This window comes from Leucopleurus acutus (assembly GCF_964270905.1).
Source record: "Leucopleurus acutus genome assembly, chromosome: 6".
NCBI classification, from domain to species: domain Eukaryota; kingdom Metazoa; phylum Chordata; class Mammalia; order Artiodactyla; family Delphinidae; genus Leucopleurus; species Leucopleurus acutus.
In genome coordinates, this window is record NC_139149.1 from 25151150 (window position 1) to 25167314 (window position 16165).

Consider the following 16165-nt stretch of genomic DNA (forward strand, 5'->3'; position numbering starts at 1 on the left):
CCCTATTTGTATTTTTTCCTTCCTTTATTCCCAATGGCCTTGACATTATACAATACTCCATGGTTTCTTTTAACATAAGACACAAATTAATAATTTGGTAATAAATATATCATTAAGGAATAAGTTACAAGTAAAATGGAATTTCGTTCTTAAAATGAAAAAAGATGTCAGGTTACATATTAAGTATTTTTATGGAAAAATAAAACACAAATACTTTAACTGAAATTTAAAACATATGCAAGAGTAAAAAGTTTATTACATTTTTTGCAAACAAGCCTAAAAAGCAGAAAACTAAAAAGCAATACTTTGAAAAATATGACTTATTTCCAGGAAGATTCATGCATATACCTACTTTTTCATTGTAAAATTCAACTCAAATTTGGAAAAGATGTCACTTCAAGTATATATGATATATTGAGTGCCTATTATGTACCTGGCTTTGTCCTATGTGCTAGGGATATAGCAGTGAATTTAAAAGTCTTTCCCTCCTAGAGAGTCACTGGAAGAATTTCTGACAATGAACAAATAAATGATTCAAGTGGTGATACATGCTATTAAAAAAAACTAAAACAGGGTAGGTGGAATAGGGAAATAAGGGAGGAGCTATTTTATAGGGTGGTCAGGAATAATCTTTATGATAAGGCAATTCCAACAGATCTGAACAAATCACAAATTTAATGAGGAAGGGAATCATGAGAAAATCTGGAGGAAGGGTACTCTCAGCAAAGGGATGAGCAAGTGCAAGAGCCCTGAGATAAGATGGTTATGATGTAGTTAAGCAAGAGGAAGGAAGCTAACATGATTAAAGTGGACTGAGTCATGGAAAATGGTAGAAAATAAGGTTGGAAGCACCTAGGGTCCTGACCACGGTGAACCTTATATGCAATGGCACGAAGTCTAGATTTTATTAGAAACCTTTGGAAGTAAGCAACATTTTACCTTTTAAAAAGATTACTCTGCCTTCTAGAGAATAAACTGTAGAGGGCAAGAGCAGAAGCACAGAAAGCAGTCAGGAGGCACCTGAAGTAGACCAGGAAAGGAAAAAGGATAGATGGATGCATGGTAGAGATGACGGAGGTGAGAAGTGGTCAGTTTAGGTACATTTTGAAAGTACAGCCAACAGGATTTGCTGATCGATTGGGATGTGGATATAAAATGAGAGACAGAGAAAAATGAATCTTAAGATACTGTCTTAAGCAATTAACTGAAAAATGGGGGTAATGCACTCACTGAGACAGGAAAGGCTGGGAGAGGAGTAGGTTTGGAGATGATAATCCAAAGTTCGGTTTGGACGTGTAACCTTTGTGATATCCATCAGATATCCGAGTTGAACTGTTGAGTGGGCCACTGGATATGTGAGTTGGGGGAATGGTAGGGAACTGGAGATATAATAAATCTGAGACTCATTAGAATGTAATGGCATTGGAATGAGAAAGGATCCAGGGTATTCTGTAATATGACAACTTGACTGTGGCTTGTTTTCCTCTATGCCCAACTCCAAGTTCCTTAACTTTCTAAAGAGAAGCAGAGGCTGTGACCTGAAGGCTGCTAGATAAGGTTTATGACTCTAGTGAAGAACTGGTATGCAACTAAATTGCCCTGTGGGTGGCTAACTGACTGAAAAGCAGCATCAGAGCCCCAGGCAACAACTAAGGGCTGTGGATAGCTGGATTGGCTTGGCTTTCAAGTATCTGAAGACCCCAGTTGTAAGAGTATCTTGGAGCCCTCTGGATATGCTGGATTTTAACAGGAGACAAGTGGGCTTTCCTGACTTTGGAAACTAGGGCAGTTCAAGTACATCGGAGAGCACTGGGCTTCCTTCAGGTATCTCTAGTGGGGCTGTCCTTCAACTTTAGGCACTACATCTATCCTGACCTCTGGCATTCCTGCTATTAAGGGCAGTTCAGCAACCAGACCTGATTTCCAATGAGCTATCACAGAAAAATAACAGATCATGTGAGAGGCCCAAACATTTGAAAAAGCAGAATACAAGTGAATAATCAGAACACATATCTAGTGAAAGAGAAGTGCTAGAAAAGATAAAAACCTACACAAAAATTGTTTCAGCACCTAAGTAAATTCTAATGCAACACACACACACACACACACACACACACACTCATACACACACACTCTCTTCCATGATTTCCAGACTAAAATGAGTAAATGAATTTTGAAAAAAATGTGATCATTATTGACACCTGAGCAGACTAGAAGATGAAGTGGAAAGATTATCTCAAAGCACAGAGCAGAAAGTTAAATAAATGGAAGTAGTGAAGGAAAAGAAACAAACAAACAAACAAAAACATTTGAAGGATAGATCCAGAAAACTAATGTGAAAAATAGGTGTTCAAAAGAGGAAAAGACACACCATATGAAGGAGAGAGAACAATTAAGTAAATAATAAAAGAAAATTTCTCTGGGCTAAAGAAACACCTCTGGTGGATAATTGAAAAGGGTAACCATGTTTCAGGGTGAATTGAAGAGAAAAGACAAGTATCTACTCACATCCTTATAAAATTCATTAATCTTATAAATAAAGAAAAAAACCTTGTAAGTATTCAGACAGAAAGAACAATTATCATTAAGGGAAAAAACAAGTGTATTGGAATTTTATCATCAACACCAGAGACTAAAAAACAATGGAAGCTAATCTAGACTACTTGAAAGGAAAGCAGAAGAACTCATGGATCTTATATCCAGCTGAGATACCCATTAATTAAAAGGGATGACAAAAAGATATTTGAGGTTAACCAAGATCTCCAAGATTATATCACTCAAGCAAACCATCTGAGGAAACATACTTAAGAAAAATAGCCAAACAATAAAAACACCTTAACACAGATTCAAGATAGGAGAAGATGAAAAGGAAATCTGGTGAGCAATATGTATGAATTTAATGGATGATGTGTATTCTAAATAAGGACTCTAGAAGAAGGGACACATTCTGAAAATCTGAATGTGCAAAATTGAAGGGAGGTAACAAAGGAGAGGGGACACTAAAATTATTTTAAAGCAGAATACCAAACAGATGATATTTAAAGCCCGGAGACTAAATGAGATCACCTAGGAAGAAGAGAAGAGAGCTACTGACTGAGCCGTGGAGCACTCCAACAATTAGAGGTCACGAAAGGGAGAAGGATCCAGCAAGGGAAACTGAGGACTGTCCAGTAATGTAAAAAGACACAGGAAGAATGTAGTGACCTAGAAGCCAAGTTAAGAAAGTGTTTTGAGAAGGAGAGAATGAACAACTATAACAAATGCTGCTGAGAAGTCTAGTGAAATGAGGTCTAAGAACTGATCATTTGATTCATAGCTCTGACAAGAGCAACTCTGATACAACAGTAGGGAACAAAAGCCCTACCTGAATGGGTTCAAGAGAGAATGGGAAGAGAGGAAGGGGAGACAGTGAGTAGAGATTATTGTCTTAAGGAATTATCCTGTAAAGGAAGCAAAGAAATATGGTAGTAGCCAGCAGGAAAACTAGGGTACAGAGAAGATTTTTTAAAGATAGAATAGTATACATAACCCCATAAATATCTTATTGGCTCTATGAGTGCAACATCTGTGGATCAGGAACTTGGGAATCAAGTCAAGACAATAAATAAAAATGAGAAGGTAGCTATGCATGAAGATGATAACAGAAGCAGAAATGAATGAGATTCTCCTGTGTAAACTGTAAAAAGGAGGGAATTTTTTTCATGGCTAGATCCTCGGGAAACATTCTTACTTCAAAAGCAAAGGGAAGGAACTAAAAGTATTCAAGGAGGTGGAGAACAAGGAGCAGGGACTAAGAAGTCCAGGGGAAACACATCCACGATAGGGTAAATGGGTTAACGGTGTCTAACGCCACGAAGATGTTGCCAAGGATGAGGGCTAAAAGGCCACCATACTAAGTTATCAGGAGCTCACTTGTAAGCTCACTTGCAATCCTCACTTGTTAAGGGGACTGTGGATAGTAAAAAAGGGAGGTGACAGATACAGAGTAATCAGAAAGGAATTTTGGTAGCAAAAAGAAAAGAAAAATTAAAAATAGGGCAGTAGCTATATAACATGTTGGAAACCTGAACAGTGGGCATGGAGTCAACAGCGAGAAGGGAAACAAGAAAGATGACTGATGGAGACCATAATATAAAAAGGGAAAATATAGCTAATCCAATTTCTCACTTCATAAAAATTTTATACCGCATTTGAATGAAACTAAAGTCTACTTTGTAAATGAAGGACTGCCCATAATTACTTTATATCCAAGGAAATAAAAACAGCTTTTTCTCCCATTGGGAAATGGCAAATACAATTCGAATTATAGGGACTTTAACCTACAGCTAGAAAGAAAACTTCCTTCATTAAAGAATATTCATTGTATTTGCTAAACCTGGTTTGGTATGCCAACAGCTATGCAATTTTATCTGAATTTTACAAGCAGTTCAGTTTTCCATTTTTACAAAAAATAAATTATTCTTTGTTCCAAATTCATTGTTAATTGTTTAAATCATAATTTATCCATCTTGGCTGCAGACATCAAAAAGCAACTTTTCATTTCACTGAGCTGTTAACAAAACCTTAAGGCCCCTTACATTAATCATCCACTTACAGTATCACTGCATCCATACCTCTGGTGTTTGCAGCAGCTGTATCTATGATGCACATGCTCAGTGTTTGCTATTTTTAACCCAAATTCTTATACAGATAGAAAAGAGAAAACTGAACAGCATTATACTTTCCTGACAATCACTTTACATACCAGCTAAATTTCTAATCTAATACTCATAGAACTGAATAATTTATGTTTAACCTGATGCTTTTCTCCAATTTCTTTATATTAAAACCCCACCTTTTCTATAATTAGCACCCATATCTCTTTTGAATAAATCATGTCTGTAAAAAGAAAACAGAAAAACTCTCCAAGAGAATATTTTGATTACACTGAGAATTTAATGCTCTAACTCTGTTTTGAATCATAAGTACAGAATTCAGGACTCAGTACGAGAAAACAGGATCTGCTTAATCAATTACCCTGCATCTTCTGGCTTCAGAAGTGGGCTATTACCCCAAGGAGAATACTGAACTTTTGGCTACTGGATTTTGCTAACTGTCCATTAGCAGGAATCAACAATTTTACATATATATATATATATATGGTTGATAACATACTACCATACCACTCTTTACTATGGTATATTTGACCAATGCTAACTTAACGTTACTTTAATAAATCCACCCACTCTCCCTTACAGACCAAGCTACAGGAACCATGAGTTCAGAGGACCAAGTCATAACATTTTTTCCAGCCACAGCAGTGTCTTAAAATACTTTTCCCCATAATTATCAAAGTTCAGCGTGATAAAATGGCCTTTGTTTTATTTGTTTAGCTTTAATATTATTTATTTTTGGAATTGGAGATCTTTATATGTACACGATTTAAGAGGTACAAAAGTAGAAAATCTCTCTTCAATCCCTATTCCTCAAGGATGTCCCAGATGTTGGCTGCTCTGAAGGCAATAAAGTAACCAATTTCTTGGGTAGCCTTCTGGAAATAGTCTTTGTAAGCACAAGTTATTATATGTGTGGGTATGTGTGCAGGTGTATATAAATATACATGTATATTTATATGTTACAAATAATAAGGTAAGATTTACACCTTTACTGATTTTGTGTAAAATCCCAAAAGTGCACAGTATAATATTGTAACATGATACTAACATGAACATGATAAAAGGAAAAAATTGAGGTTGAAAATTAGAAAAACATTCTTTGCTTTGGCAAATGGCAAGTAGATGTGGTCAGGACACCTTCAGCTTCAGCTCTCATCTAGCCTGACCTCTTCATGGTGTCTGGGATAGAACAACCACTTCCTGCAAAAGCTCTCCTCGGCCTCCCAGCAATCCTGACTCTCTTCCTAGCTTTCATCTTCTGCCCCATTCCCTGGTGCCTCCTCTTCCACCCACTCTTTTTTTTTTGTGTGGTATGCAGGCCTCTCACTGTTGTGGCCTCTCCCGTTGTGGAGCACAGGCTCCGGACGCGCAGGCTCAGTGGCCATGGCTCACGGGCCCAGCCACTCCGCGGCATGTGGGATCCTCCCAGACCGGGGCACGAACCCACGTCCCCTGCATGGACAGGCGTACTCTCAACCACTGCGCCACCAGGAAAGCCCCACCCACCCTCTTTAGTGTTCAATCTTTAGTCATTCTCTCCTTGTGCTCTACCTAAATCCCTAAAGCTATCATCCATTCTCATAGTTTTAAGTATCACACATATACAACTCCTAAATCTGTACCTAAGGCTTTTACAATATACTCCAGATAGCTCCACATTTAAAACCTCTTTTTGGACTCTTTTCCCGGAATATCCTGAAGTTCTTATGACATACAATGCATGTTTATATTTGAAACTAAAGCTAATTAAGCCCCAGATTTTAAAAAAAAAAAACAATCAAACCTCTGGAGGGTTTATTTAAACAACTGATTTGAGTCTGTGATTCTTACCCTTGAGTCGGAAATTTCTGTTACAAATAAAAACTACAAAACAACAGTATTTATTTTGGTTGCATATCAAATCGGTCTGCTGCATTTCTGTAAAAGCTTAGAGCACTGCTCTTATTTGCAAGCATATAATTAAATATATCCTAGACCTCTATATCCAGCTTCTTAGTCTCATCTGTTTTATGAAACGACTAAGCCAAGTAAGCTGAGCTGTGATAAAATGAGGTAAGATAGTACTTTGTAAAGGGAATACCATAAAAACTTTACTGCTGTTATGATGGTGATGATAAGTTCTATTCAATAGGGACTTCCCTAGTGGCTCAGTGAGTTAAGACTCTGAGCTCCCAATGCAGGGGGCCCGGGTTTGATCCCAGGGAACTAGATCACGCGTGCATGTTGCAACTAAGAGTTTGCATGCTACAACTAAGGAGATGGCAAGCCGCAACTAAGGAGCTCGCAAGCCACAACTAAGGAGCCTGCCTGCTGCAACTAAGACCCAGCGGAACCAAATAAATTTAAAAAAAAAGAAAAAGTTCTGTTCAATAAAATCCAAATAGGGCTTCCCTGGTGGCGCAGTGGTTGAGGGCCTGCCTGCCAATGCAGGGGTCGCGGGTTCAAGCCCTGGTCCAGGAGGATCCCACATGTCGCGGAGCAGCTGGGCCCGTGCACCACAGCTGCTGAGCCTGCGCTCTGGAGCCCATGAGCCGCAGCTACTGAGCCCACGTGCTACAATTGCTGAAGGCTGCACTCCTGGAACCCGTGCTCCGCAACAGGGGAGGGCACCGTGGTGAGAGGCCCACGCATCGAGGCGAGGAGTGGCCCCTGCTCGCCGCAGCTGGAGAGGGTCCATGAGCAGCAACGAAGACCCAACACAGCCAAAAATAAATAAATAAATAAAATAAACTTACAAAAAAAAATCCAAATAACTATCTTCACTGTCAGTAAGTAAATACTGGCAATGAATAAAGGGAAGATACAGAGGACAGCAGCTTCCAATTTAGCCGTTATTAATGGAAGGAAATTTGACTGACTTTGAAAACTGGTTTTATAAACACTGTTTCCATAAGGATGCAGTGCAAGAAAAGAAACAACTCAAAATGGCTTAATCGCTAAAGAGAATTAATATATCATATAATATATACCAAGAAATCCAGGGTGGGATGGTTCCAGGTGATAAATTCAGTAGGTAACTCATGTCATCTTTCTACTGTGTCATCCTAAGTAGCTCTAGACAACATATCCTTACCCACCAATGTTCAGAGGCACATGGAAGGTACACCCAAAGAATTCTAGAGTCTGTTGACAGGGAAGGAAAAGGAGAAAGACTTTACGTGAAGCAACCCACATCTGCTGCATATTTGAAAAACAGGTTAAAATAACATTTAGTGTTTTCTTTTGTGTTAGTTCTTTACCTATTATGAAACACTGGTCACATACAGGAAGGATATAAAAGCCTGGTAATAATTTCAAGGTACATAAGAGATGTGAGGTATTATAAACAAATCCTTGTGTATACCAAAAGACCAAAGAAGTTTTAAAAAGAATTGCTTTTCCTGTTCATGACTTTTTAAAAATTAAACTAGTCCCTAATGCATGATAATATTTTGAAAATATTATGCTTCGTTAGTCTGACTTCATTAGCACAAAATTACCCTATAACTTTTACAAGAGCAAAACAGGAAATAGTCTCTGCATCCTCCTAAATTGTTTTTATAAAAGGTGTATCTCAGCTGTTTTGAGAGAATTATTATTGTTTTCAGGATGTATAATAATTCCCACTGGGCCATTATACCACATATTAGCTTCGACGCAATTATTTATTCTTGTTTATAAAACTGCAGGTCAAAACAGTTGATTATTCCTGCAGTAATTAGTGGAGAATTTTTAGGGCTTAATTAGACAATAACATTCATTACAATATTTTGGAGTTAAAAACAAAAACATAGTTCATATAAAAAAGCAACTAAGAAGTAAGTCAGCTCTGCGTGATCTAGTCTAAAGAGACTTTATAAGTAGTAAAAATGATTTACAGTTTTAGAATTCCTTAATAAAGACATGTGCACCACTGATACTTAAATGTTGCTAGGTAGATGGAGGAATAAGTTAAATAGTTTTATTACAAACTGAGAGCTCTCTCAGAATATGGTAGGACAATAACCTTTTGTTTACAAATTCCTTTTGGCCTAGTTTTTGGACTTATTGAATTATACGTTAATAAAACCTGAGCACTTCTATTATAGTCTCTATCTTGTGGAGATGTGAGGGTGAATTAAGGCAAGTATATATCAAAAATTATTTTCAGTTTCAATAACCACCAAGCACACAATATTCATTTGGTCATTCACCAAGTATTCATTTGAGCACCAAACATAGTGCTAGGCCCTTGGTCTGAGCAGGACACAAACATATAAGCCATGAGTGTACTAAGTGTTACTAATGTTATGCACCCTTTCGGGGTAAAGACTGTAAGGCAAAAATAGGGGATTAGTCACTTCTATCCAAATGTTCAATAAAGGTTACATTGAGAGGGACTTCCCTGGCAGTCCACTGGTTAAGACTCTGAGCTTCCACTGCAGGAGACACGGGGTTTGATCCCTGGTTTGGGAAGATCCCACATGCCGCGGAGCAAGTACGCCTGTGCGCCACAACTACAAAGCCTGCGCTCTAGAATCCACGTGCCATAACTACTGAGTGCACACACCACAACCACTGAAGCCTTCACGCTCTAGGGCCCGCATGCCACAACTACTGAAGCAAGCGTGCCTAGAGCCCGTGCTGTGCAACAAGAGAAGCCAGCGAAATGAGAAGCCCATGCACTGCAATGAAGAGTAGCCCCCGCGCGCCACAACTAGAGTAAGCCTGAGTGCAGCACTGAAGACCCAATGCAGCCGTACATAAATACATAAATAAATAAATTAAATTAAATTAAAGTCATGTTTAAAAAAATATATTGGCTGGGTTCAAAATGAATGCCTCAAGCAGGTCCTCATATCTGAGTAATCATCAAGCTCATTTCAAAAGAAAATATTCTCCGAAAAACTTACTGTTAATTAAGAATTTTTTATGTCAAATAAGAACAAACTCAAAACTAGGTACAAATTCCTTATACTTACAGAGTTTAGAAAGTATTTTTAAAATGAGAACACTTTTACAAAATGAAGAATAAACCACAAAATAAAAATAATTCTACTTAGCAATATTAATTTAATACGATAGATGGTGTCATTTTGCAGAAACTGAATTGATGCTTTGGGGTTTTACGGTGAAAAGAAATAGCTTTCTATCTACTTAATATATAAACTGTATCCATATCCTGTATTTACTTTTTTTTTTTTTTTTTTGCGATACTTGGGGCTCTCAGTGTCATGGCCTCTCCCATTGCGGAGCACAGGCTCTGGACGCGCAGGCTCAGCGGCCATGGCTCACGGGCCCAGCCGCTCCGTGGCATGTGGGATCCTCCCGGACCAGGGCACGAACCCATGTCCCCTGCATCAGCAGGTGGACTCTCAACCACTGCGCCACCAGGGAAGCCCATGTATTTACTTTTTTAATGAGAGAGAATTTACAGCTGCACAAAGTATAAACCCAAATAGTAATGACCAAATTAGGTAGGCCTATTTTCCCCCTCACTCCGTCCCTCCTGCCACTGAACAGGAAGCTTGGAGTTAGTAGTCCATGCTGGAGCAGCAGCCAAGATGTCAGAGCCACACCTCTACAATTTTTTTGTTCTTTCTTCCTGGCAGGTCAAAAGATAGCTGTGACAATTCCAGGTTTGGCATCATTGTTTGATGCAGGAAGAAAGGAAGAGGACAAAAGGGTACATGCCAACTGGGTTGACCCCATTTTAACAGGTTTTCCCAGAATCCCTATTCAGCAACTTCTACTAATGTCTCATTGGCTACACTGTGTCACATAACCACTCCTAGTTGAAATGGAGCTTAGAAAAGTGGGGTTTTAGCTGGTCATTCAGACACTCCCCCCCACCAGGGTTGGGTTGTGTCAGTGAGGGAAAAAGGGAATAAAGGTTTTGGGGAAAGTAACATCAGGCTCTGCCACAAATTCCAAGGCCAAGTTTAAGAAGTGATTTGGAAACACTGTAGACACCTCAATCACATAAATATCAAGTCAACTCTGACGTGTTATGGAAATCTGTATCAAACAGGTATATAACTATGACTATAATTAAGAGGAGAAAAATTCTTCATTTCATATGGACTATCATGGTTACTGATACGTTAAGGTTCAGAAGCTAAAAAAATCAATCAGTTCCATCATGAGTATGATGTTCTGCATGCATGTACCCCTTTGTGCCAGGTGATACCTCAATTATTCTCTTTTCTCTATTCCAAGTGTTGTAAAAACCTTTATTCATTCAGCATTCCATAATAAGAAGTATTTGGTGTGGGTGTATGTGGGAGGAGAGATGCCTCATACAACCCTAAATGCAAAACAGAGTACCAAATGCCTGATTTTAAACTAGTTATTCAGATAATCCAGAATATTCTTATAGTACTGTTCTTTGGGTTATACTCTAAAGGAAAACTCAGCACTTAACAATTAAAGAGAATTCTCACTCCCTTAAAACAAGAGTTTGCATATTACCGTCCATATGTCAAATCTGGCCTATCAATTTTTTTTTTGAAAATAAAATTTTATTGGAACACAGTCCTGCTTATTCATTTAATATTATCAATAGTTGCTCTTGTGCAACAAAAACAAAAGTGAGTACTAGTGACAGAGACTATATGACACGCAAGGCCTAAAGTATTTATTATCTGGCCCTTTATAGAAAAAGTTTGCGAATATCTATCTTAGAATACATCCATGGTCACCTGAAGGAAGTTTCTGGTACAGTGCCAATGGGCTATGAATTTAGCTTGATACATAAAACCCTTCTATTAAGACTGGATGAAGAAACAAAATGTGGATTTATCAGAAGAGTGAACACACAGAGCACATACCAATAGATGTAAATTTTATAGGGAATAAATTCAAAGCACTATACTTGAGTGTAAAAACAGAATTGTTATAAATTCAGAATTGAGGAAATACAAAATAATAGTAGAAAAAAGAAATCAGGGACTTCCCTGATGGCGCAGTGGTTAAGAATTCGCCTGCCAATGCAGGGGACACAGGTTTGAGCCCTGTTCCAGGTAGATCCCACATGCCGTGGAGCAACTAAGCCCGTGCGCCACAACTACTAAGCCTGTGCTTTACAGCCCACGAGCCACAACTACTGAGCCCGCATGCCACAACTACTGAAGCCCATGTGCCCTAGAGCCCGTGCACCACAACTACTGAGCCCATGTGCTACAACTACTGAAGCCCACACGCCTAGAGCCTGTGCTCTGCAACGAGAAGCCACCGCAATGAGAAGCCTGTGCACTGCAACGAATAGTAGCCCCCACTCACTGCAACTAGTGAAGCCGGTGTGTAGCAATGAAGACCAAAAGCAGCCAAAAAAATAAATAGAAAAAAGAAAGAAAAAGAAAAGAAATCAGACCCTATATATAAAAACGGCAACAATGTTACAGAGATAACCGATTAGAGAAAAGTTGTCTCAAACCGAAGAGAATCTTCCGCTTCACTCTCTCTGACCAAATACTGAGATCTTTCTCTTTCAAAAGCATATTACCAGCATTCTTTATAAATAACACTCAACTCAATTATACGTGAACATCACAGAATATTAAGCAAAATAACATTTTTATAACATTTTGACATCATCATCTTGTGACTTAAAGTGCCTAAAATAAGTCTGCTAATCTTGTATGCTTTTAAGAACATAAATTGAAAGACTATAAAATCCAATCTAGGAATTGAGGTGTGATAGTCAAACAACTACAGTTTATATGTCTTGACTCTCATTCCTTCCTACTCTAAACCCTAAGTCTCTGGTCTTCTTTCCCATAGCATGGTACGTTTTTAAAATCTGTGAATTTTAGTTGATGGCATACTTAATATGTCATCTGTTGAATGCACCGTAAAGATCTAACACTGTCTGAAGTTGTTGTTTAAAAATACCATATTACTAAAAAACAATCCAATCCAATAAATGGGCGGAAGACCTACATAGACATTTCTCCAAAGAATACATACAGATGGCCAACAAACACGTGAAACGATACTCAACATCACTAAGTACTAGAGAAATGCAAGTCAAAACTACAATGAGGTATCACCTCACACCAGTCAGACTGGCCATCATCAAAAAATCTATAAACAATAAATGCTGGAGAGGGTGTGAAGAAAAGGGAACCCTCTTACACTGTTGGTGGGAATATAAATGGACACAGCCACTATGGAGAACAGTATGGAGGTTCCCTAAAAATAGAACTACCATATGACCCAGCAATCCTACTCCTGGGCATATACCCAGAGAAAACCATAATTCAAAAAGATACATGCACCCCAATGTTCACTGCAGCACTACTTACAATAGCCAGGACGTGGAAGGAAACTAAATGTCCACCAACAGAGGAATGGATAAAGATGTGGTACATATATACAATGGAATATTACTCAGCCATAAAAAGGAATGAAATTGCGCCATTTGCAGAGATGTGGATGGACCTAGAGACTGTCATACGGAGTGAAGTCAGAAAGAGAAAAACAAATATCGTATAATATCGCTTTTATGTGGAATCTAGATAAATGATACAGATGAACTTATATGCAAAGCAGAAATAGAGACACAGATGTAGAGAACAAATGTATGGATACCAAAGAGGGGTGGGTGGGTGAGATGAACTGGGAGATTGGGATTGACATATATACACTGCTATGTATAAAACAGATAACTAATGAGAGCCTACTGTAGAGCACAGGGAACTCTACTCAGCTCCCTGCGGTGACCTAAATGGGAAGGAGTTCCAAAAAAAGAGGGGATATATGTATATGTATAGCTGATTCACTTTGCTGTACAGCAGAAACTAACACAACATTGTAAAGCAAATATGCTTCAATAAAAATTAATTTAAAAATACTTAGGACAGTAGTAGTCACAGGGAAAATTGAATAAAATGTTGATTCCCATGTTGGACCCCACCCCCTCCCCCCAAAGAGTCTTATTCAGTATATCTGGAACAGGAATATGTATTCTTAGTAAGCTTCCAGGCAATTCTGATGCACTGGTAAGAGGCAACTGTTAGAAAAACGTTGTGCTGGGTTAAACATAACTGTTGTCAGAAACAGAGTTACAGATGTAGAAAACAAACTTATGGTTACCAGCAGGTAAAGGGGGGAGGGATAAATTGGAAGATTGGGATTGACATATACACACTGCTATATATACAATAGATAACTAATAAGAACCTAGTGTATAGCACAGGGAACTCTATTCAATACTCTGTAATGGCCTATATGGGAAAAGGATCTAAAAAAGAGTGGATATACGTTTATGTATAGCTGATTCCCCTTGCTGTACACCTGAAACTAACACAACATTGTAAATCAACTGTACTTCAATAAATTTTTTTTTAAAAAAAGAAAGAAAATTGTCGGCTGAATCCTCAGAGAAGTAGTGGTGATCATGTGTGTAGATCAATTCTCTGCTGAGTTCAGCTCTGGGGTAAGAGACAGACCAGGCTCAAAGGAAAGGTGAAGTGAATGCAAAGTATATATACAATATAATCTAGAAGAGTAGGAAAGGTACCATAAAGAAAATGTCTTGACCACAGATGCCACAATTTCAATTTCTTGAAGTTTACCATAGAGTAACAACTCCTTGAAACCAAAATGTTCGATATATAAATCAACAAGAGAAAGAGAAATTCACCTTCTCAAGTATAGTAAACCAACACATATTAAAGGATTTGGCAAGAGATCTCACCCAGTGGAGTGTAAGGTTAGAGACCAAGGATGTAGGAATTCCTCCACTGACTGAATGGACTTAAGCAAGACCAAATGCAGAGGGTTTTCTCCACCTTCCCCTTTCCCTTAAGTATCACAGAGTCTCTTGTGTGCGGTGTGGTGATAACGAGCAAAGGTTCTACTCTAGGGACTGGTGATTAGTTGTTTTTCTAAACTTATTAGATGGACATTTAGGACTACAATAATCTGTGAGACTGCTGAATCAGTTGTTTCCAAACCAAACAAAAATCGACTACAGAATATTGCCTTTGAATTAGTAAATGGAAACACAATAACTGCCCTGGGAGCCCAGCTGTACTGAAGACTGGAGTCCAGTTACACTCAATAATGGAGAACCTCTCCATCTAAGGATGAGCAGCATGAACACTGAAGGGCAGGGTGGGCAGGGGACAGTCCAAGAGATGCACAGTGTCAGGGGATTTGCTCTAATGGGGTCACTGTGAAATAACAAGTTATTATTGAAAAAAAAAAAGAAAGAAAGAAAATTGTCAATATATTCAAAAAGAAAGAAAAATACCACATTTCTTTTTTCAGCTTTTTGAGGTATGGTTCATATGTAAAAATTACATGTTTAAGATATACAATATGATATTTTGATATACGTATAACATCACAATCAAGTTAATTAACATATCCATCACTTCCCACAGTTGCCATTTTTTGTGTGTATGTGGTGAGAACACTTGAGATCTACTCTCTTAGCAAATTTCAAGTATATACACCATGGTGTGTATTAGGCATCCAGAACCTATTCATCTTTTAACTGAAAGTTTGTACCCTTTGACCAATATCTCCCCTCTCCCCCTACTCCCTAGCCCTTGGTAACCACCATTCTATTCTATTTTATTATGAGTTTGACTTTTGCATTTTTTAGATTCCACATATGAAATATGCAGTTATTTGTCTTTTTGTGTCTAGCTTATTTTACTTAGCATAACGTCCTTCATGTCTGTCTATGTTGTCATAAGTGGCAAGACTAACTGCCTTTTTAAAGCTGAATTATATTCCATTATATATAGAAATAATATTTTCTTTATCTATTCATCCATCAATGGATGGCTATCTTATCTTGGTTAGTGTGAATAATGCTGCAATAAAGATGGGAGTGCAAATATCTCTTCCAGATAGTGATTTCATTTCCTTTGGATATATACCCAGAAGTGGATAGCTGGATCATATGGTAGCTCTATTTTTAATTTTTTGAGAAAACTCCATACTATTTCCCATAATGGGTGTATCAATTTACACTGCCACTAATAGTGCACAAGTGTTCCCTTTTCTCCACATCCTTACCAACACTTGTTATCTTTTGACATTTTGATAACAGCAGTCATAAAAGGTGTGAGGTGATATCTCATTGTGATTTTTATTTGTATTTCCCTGAAGATTAGTGAAGTTGAGCACGTTTTCATATACCTGTTGGCTATTTGTATGTCTTCTTTGGGAAAATATCTATTAAAGTCCTTTGCCCATTGTTTGATCATGTTATTTGTTTTTCTGCTATTGAGATGTTTGTGTTCCTTATATATTTTGGATATTAACCCCTTAATGGATATATGGTTTGCAAATATTTTCTTCCATTTCATAGTTTGCCTTTTCATTTTGATGATGGTTTCCTTTGCTATGTAAAACTTTTTAGTTTGATATAGTTCCAGTTATTTATTTTTGCTTTTGTTGTTAAATCCAAAAAAAATCATTGCCTTGACCAATGTCCAGCAGCTTATCCCCTATGTTTTCTTCTAGGAGTGTTAGTTTCAGATTTTATGATTAAGTCTTTAATTCATTTGCAGTTGATTTTTGTATATGGTGTA

At 37.9% G+C, this 16165-nt stretch overlaps 1 protein-coding gene across 1 annotated transcript in view; it reads right to left on the reverse strand.

The window, feature by feature from the left end:
• Nucleotides 1-16165, reverse strand: part of ZRANB3 (zinc finger RANBP2-type containing 3) — a 268716-nt gene that overhangs the window by 156619 nt on the left and 95932 nt on the right. The gene's annotated exons all lie outside the window — the stretch shown is intronic.